Source organism: Uloborus diversus, chromosome 10 (assembly GCF_026930045.1).
Source record: "Uloborus diversus isolate 005 chromosome 10, Udiv.v.3.1, whole genome shotgun sequence".
In the NCBI taxonomy this organism is placed as follows: Eukaryota; Metazoa; Arthropoda; class Arachnida; order Araneae; family Uloboridae; genus Uloborus; species Uloborus diversus.
Window position 1 is genome coordinate 1,428,128 of NC_072740.1, and position 6,660 is coordinate 1,434,787.

Sequence of the window (6,660 nt, forward strand, 5' to 3'; positions counted from 1 at the left end):
ATTTCATTGTGCCAGGACCGTTTTTCGTGGAATCACACAGCTACTCCATGTTATCTGTCTTGGAGAGTTTCTGTGAATTTTGGCCAGTTGAGGGGGCAGCGGTTTGACCTTCATAAAGGTCAAAGCAACAAGTTGTGGAGTGACGCATTCGTCTTTCAGAGAGTAAAAAACATGTGTTTTTTATTCTCTGAAAGTCGCTGTACGACTTTTTCCTTGTTTACGGATTTGGAAACCTTGCCGTCGAGATTCTAAGCTAAATTCCATATTTTATGATAAAAATCTACATTTTTCATTACAATATTGAGTCATGTTTTTGTGAAATGAATATTTTTTGAAACTTCAAAAATGTCTGCTGTTGTAAGCACATGCATACAATTTAAAAGTTCATGCTATAAAAGGGGTCATATAAAATAGTTTACATAATTGAATGATTCCACACACCTCCGAATTGTTATTTTAGTAACGCAACAAACATTCGAGAAGGTTAAACAATTCCAAACATCGTGCTAATTGGTAATGCATAGTGCTAATTGGTAATTGGGTAATGCAACAATTTTTAATCCTTGCTGTTTTGATATCAAACATTACTATTTTTTTAAACGAAAAATACTTACTTTTGTTCTTGTTCTACATTTAAAACTAATTTATGTTATAATAAACAGTAAATATATATCTGCCTTATTCCATAATATTACTGTAACTCTTAAGTTGCTATCCTCCCAGTGAGAGTTTGAAAGGTTCAAGATGTTAGTGAGCAGAGCAAAAATGGTAAATAGCGATCAAAATACAATTTTTTTTCTTTGCTCTTTCTTCATATTTATCAATTTATATTATTCAATATTTTGTTATTCGCTCCTTGAATAGTACTCCCTCTTAGAGTGGTAGTTTGAGGAGTTCATATTCTTAGTTTTACCTCAGGAGGTACAATAACAAGGCAAAAACCAGTGACACAGTAAAGGAGGGTATTAAACACCCCCTGAGGCCGGTAACGTAGCCAAGGGGGTACCACCGGGTCCTTTCCAAAATGTTCGTTACTGTTGCAGTAAAACTTATAAATAAAAAAAAATTAGTTTTTTTTTTCTTTCTTCCACTTTATTTCAAAAGTTGTATTAAAAAAAATCTCGAGAAATAATAGTTTTTGAAAGTAACTATTTTCACCAAGAACAGCTAAGTACATTTTTACGCGTTGAATTTAGAAAAATGTTCGAGGAAGAGCAACCACTCCCTGCATTATCGTCTCAAGATGTAGCCTAAAGCTGCTTTTTAAACAATATCAAAAAATGTAAATATTCCCTGAATCCTGACCATTTTCCAAATGTCATCAAAGATTGCCTGAAAGTCATTTCCAGGTCATCGATTTCAATAAATTTCCGGAGAAATAACTCTTTAACTCCTTTCTTTCAGGGCCGTTCAAAGAAATTTTAGAGCCCATCACGAATGACTTTTTCAAGGCCCTACTCCATAGCTTGCCCCTACATATATTTCTCCGTTCCCATATTCCCATAACTCAATTAGCATGCTCCCTTCTGTCTTCAAATAGTTTTACGAAGAAGTTTTTAAAAATCTAAACCAACATTTTTAAAAATTCGTCGGTCGTCGCTTTTGGGAAATAAGTGCTGTATCTGGGCGCATTGGGGGTCTTGGATCCTCTCATACCTTTAAAAATGCAATTTCCGGTCATTTTTAACCGACTTCAAAAAGGAGGCGGTTATTAGTTAATACCACATGTATGTTTTTCTTCTTTCTTTCTTTCTTTTTTTTTTTTTTTTTTTTTTGTTTGTCTACTTACAGCCTCTCACCTAGTGAACCGATTTTGATGATTCTTTTTTTAATGGATAGGCGATGGGTTAACTTAGGTCCCATTACTTTGTTTGACCATATTTCTTCTTCAGAAAACAGTTATGGGCAAAAAAACAGTAAATTTAATGCAATTTCCCTATTATATGATTAAAATTATATGAACCCATTGTTATAAAAGTTTGGTGCCATATAACAATAACATTAATAGTAATTGTAATGATAATTTTGAATTAAGGCTTCTCTGAAGCAAGCATTAAATTTCATCAGTGTCATTGCTCCATAGTGGTGGTAAAGCTAACCTGGAAACGAGGTGATGCAGTGCTCAGGATCTGCTTAGCCTTCACAATACTAACAGGTTATGTTTGCCTCAACTATACAGAAATGCAAATAGTTAGGGATATTTAAATGTTTATAATTAAATTAACCCACAAATGAATTCCAGAAAGAAACAAAGATAAATTTTTAGTGCCAATCGCTTACAGTTTAAAGCGTGCTTATATGTTTTTTTTTAGTATGGAACATTTTTATGAAAAAAATAATGTAAAGTTTCGGGATGGTAACTTCTTACTTTTACTGAAATATCTACATTTACACTAAAAAGATTGAAATGAAAAAAAATTTAAAAAAAAATAGAACCGACTTTAAAATTGCTCTAAAAAGTGAAAAATAATTTTATTCTTTAAACACATCAATAATACTTTTAAACATAATTTTTGAAGTTGGCGCAAAAACGATAGATAAGATCATTCAGAACCATAACTCAACTACAATTATAAATTTAACGGGTCCTAGTTTCTTCACTACCACATACATTTTGCATTGATAACAGCATATTTGAATAACGATATAAATGTTTCGTTCCTACCTTTGGATGATTTTCTGGAAAAAAATATGAACGAAGCATGGTTACACTGGGTTTTACTTTTTGTTTTTGCGCCAACTTCAAAAATTATGTTTAAAAGTAATATCGATGGTGTTTAAAGAATAAAAATTTTTTTTTCATTTTTTAGAGCAATTTTGAAATCGGTTCTATTTTTTTTTTTTTTTCAATTTTTTTTTTTTTTTTTATTGATGACTAAAAATAGGGAAGGTTCGGGAATTTCTTAGGAAAAATTTCAACACTAAAGCTTAAAAACTGAGTTTTTGGCCATATATTTAATGACGTGTTTAAATAGGAAAGGTTCCGCTGATTTCTAAAAAATTTTTTTACAGTACATTTTCAAAAAAAAGAAAAAAAAAAAAACTCAACTTTAGGTTGCTTATAAACTTAGTTATAAAAGAGCAAGTTTTACATAGCAGCAGTGTAGACATAGTATAAGAAATGCTTATTGCTATCGTTTGCCTCTTTTAAATCAAAAGTCGGGGTTAGTTAGGTAGATTGTCTTTAGATCTTTATTGTAGAGAGCTTTAATGTGAGACAAAGAATATAAAATGGGCAAAATAATATAGATTTAAGAAAATGGGAAGAAATTTTAATCGTTTATTTCAGAAACCCGTCAACTGTATTTTTTAAAATTTTCAGAAAACTAAAAAAAAACTTCCGAATTCTTAAAATTTCTGATTTTCGAATGAATCTCCGGAACTCCTAAGCTGACCAAACATAGGTCTAAAATCGACTTTAATTCAGAAATAAAAAGAAAGTTATTCCATCCCCCCTTCCTTTGCTATAACGTTACAAATAAATTGCGAAAATTACGATTTTTGTGGTTGTTGTTGTCTTGTGCCAGCTAGGCTGGTAATTGGGGTGCGCTGCTTCACTTTTCCAATTGTACAGTAATTTGGTGTGAAATCCGACTTCCACAGTACACACATGTCATAAGGACCCGTTTACAGGGTAGGCAAAACAACACATTCACACAAAGAAGGACAAGGACATGGGAGAGAAAGTACATCCATGGATTTTGTCCGAGCCGTTATTTGAACCCAGGACCACCTCATCGCAATCAGACTCCTCTGACCTCTAGACAAGGCGGGTAGTAATTTTGTAGTTAATTTCTAAAATTTTTCCGGAGAGGATCCTGCCCCCCCCCCACCCCACTTTTCGTTTTTGCCTTACACCATTACAGATGCACTAAAACTGCTTTTCGACCGGTCGATCTCGAACCTATTTTGAGTCGCTCGCGCAATATTTTGAAAATTGCTTTACGTCCGAGTAGAATTAATAAACATTAATTTCTGAAAAAACAAAACTTCAACAACAAAATTAGGTTTGACCCCTAAATCAAAAGTTATTAGATAATTTTCTAAACTTTTTGTTGTCACTATTTTATAATCTCAGAATTTAATATCATATTTTTTATTATATTCAACAAGTATAAAATTAATACTGCTTTTTAAAAGTTAATTAAGTTTTAATTTAAAAAGCTTGGTTGTGAAAATGCACCCCCTTACAGCCCCTTGCTGGCGCTCATGTACATAAATGTGAGAGTAATATGTATATATTTTGTTTATTTAAAGGTTATTTCTTAACTTACATTGTCTGTCAAATCCTGCATTTTGCTTTCGGTTTTGAATGGGTTTTTAATATTTTTAATATTTAAAAAAAAATACGTAAATCGCTGCGCTTTCATTGTTTACGTTTCTGTCGTGTGACGTCACAAATGATGAAATGCCATTTCGTGTTGCCATTCTCAGAGCAAAATATTTAATTCGCATCTTTACTCACGTTATCGGCAACGATATGGTTGATAGTAAGCGTAGAGCGCAATTTTAATTCGCTTCTTGATCATCATAACGTGGAAACGTGGTGAAAGATGCGGCAAGTGCGTCATTTGTGACGTCATCAAGACCACGCCTTGTTTGAAAAACCGGACATTTAAAAAAAATAATTAAAAAGTAACGGATGGGAAAATGAAAGTATTTTCTGGGTCCAAGTTATTTTTTTGGCTAATGGACAGTATTCACCTGACGTCACTGCAGGTAAAAACCCCTCACTGCAGTGCATTGTGGGAACTGTAGCAGACGAAAATCCGGCACTACAGCGTATAATAACACTTGCTTTTGTGTGGCTTATAAAGTCTTCTTTATATTTAAAAATGGGAGGTTTTTTACGTTTTTAACTAAGAAACGTTGTAAAAGAATGATGAACGATTCATTTGATACGAAATACTCTGTTTATTATCGTATTTTCATGGGTTTAAGCTTTTTGGTTTCTTATCAGAAACATGGTGAAAACTCGAATTCTCTTTTTATTTTCCCTGTTTCTCGGCATTTTCCATGCATTCGTAAGTCTTTTTAAGCCCTTAACATGTTCATTATGCGCATGAAATCCAGTAATCCTTAAATAAAACGAGTTTTTTTAGCACTACTGACACTACGTAATTGGTCAAAATACCCGCAGACGGACAGCTGATGGGACCGTTGCCAAACCGTGAATAAGGTCCATTCTATCAATTTCAGTGCTACTTTCCAAAAGTGCTACTCTTGACTGGAGGAGGTTGGTATAAACAATGAAAAAAAGAATTGACATTAAATTTAACAGATCAGTTTCAAGCCTGAACTTAAACAATGTACGAGTATGTACAACAAGCAATGTACTACATGTACGAGTATGTTTAGGCGCTTTTAAAAGCTTTCTTTTTTTTTTTCACTATACTCGAACAAAATTAATTTCAAATTCGAGCATACAAACCGCAATACTGAAAATAGATTAATGAAAAAAAAAAAGTTATTCTTTTTTATACGTAATACATTTATATTAAACTGAAAGTCCATAGAGTTTTTTTTTTTTTTTTTTTTTTTTCTGTTTTCTTAATAAGGATAGGTTACAAGAAAATATATTTTTACTTTCAAAAACTTTCACCTCAAATAAATTTTAAAACCAAAAAACTTAAAAATAAAATATAAGGGGGCCGTAGAAAATAGAAGGGATGTGTCACGGAGCGACTAAAAGAGGGAATCGAAGAGGGAGACTCGTGACGTCATCGTTATGAGAAATCTCTCTGCTTTCATTCACCTGCGTTGAGTACAAGGCGTTTCAATCTGTACATGTAAAACGTTTATTTAAATTTGTGAACTGATGTTTCGAATTACTAAATAAAATCTTTGACATGAAACTGTAACGCAACATTTTAGGAGTTTCTGCTCAAAAGAAAAATAAATACAGTAGACTCCCGATTATCCGGACTAATGTGGCGGATTGGCAATCCGGATAACAAAAAATCCGGATAGGACGGAGTTCAATTTTCTAACTCCATCTCCTACTTAATTTAAAACACATGTAATTACATGTTTTAGATAAAAAACAAAAGCAGAAGTAGTACTTACTGTTTTATTTAATAGATAAGTGTCGTGTGCAAAAGTGACCGCGAGACAGCTTCTAACTAATGTGCCACCTGTGTTATTGGGGGATCAGAATGCACGGAAGTTGCAGACGAGGTAAAAAATGAAAAACATTTTAGCATTCTTTATTTTCCCCATGCACTTCCAGTTTTACAAATGACCGATTTCAAACATTCTTAACCAGGCCGGATAGTACGGAGTCAGGATAGTCGCGAGCCGGATAATCGAGAGTCTACTGTAAATAAATAATCAGCAACATTCATTGCTTGAACATATCGATGGATATTATTATTGTCACTGTTTCAAAAAAGAATGCGCCTAAATACGTATCAAAATAATTTTTTTCCCAGTATTTACTGCTATTTTTCAATAAGAGAAATAGTCTTGTCTACTATTGCATTCGTTTATTCTAATTGACAATTGTGTGCATTAAATCTTTCAAGTTTCTTTAAGCAGAAAATTTGTTTCAATATATATTATTTAATTTTCTTTCTAAGCTCATGCATTCTGTTCTCTTCAAACGCTCGAGCATTAACACCTAAGATTGTATTTTTAATACCACTTTCTTTACTGAATTTT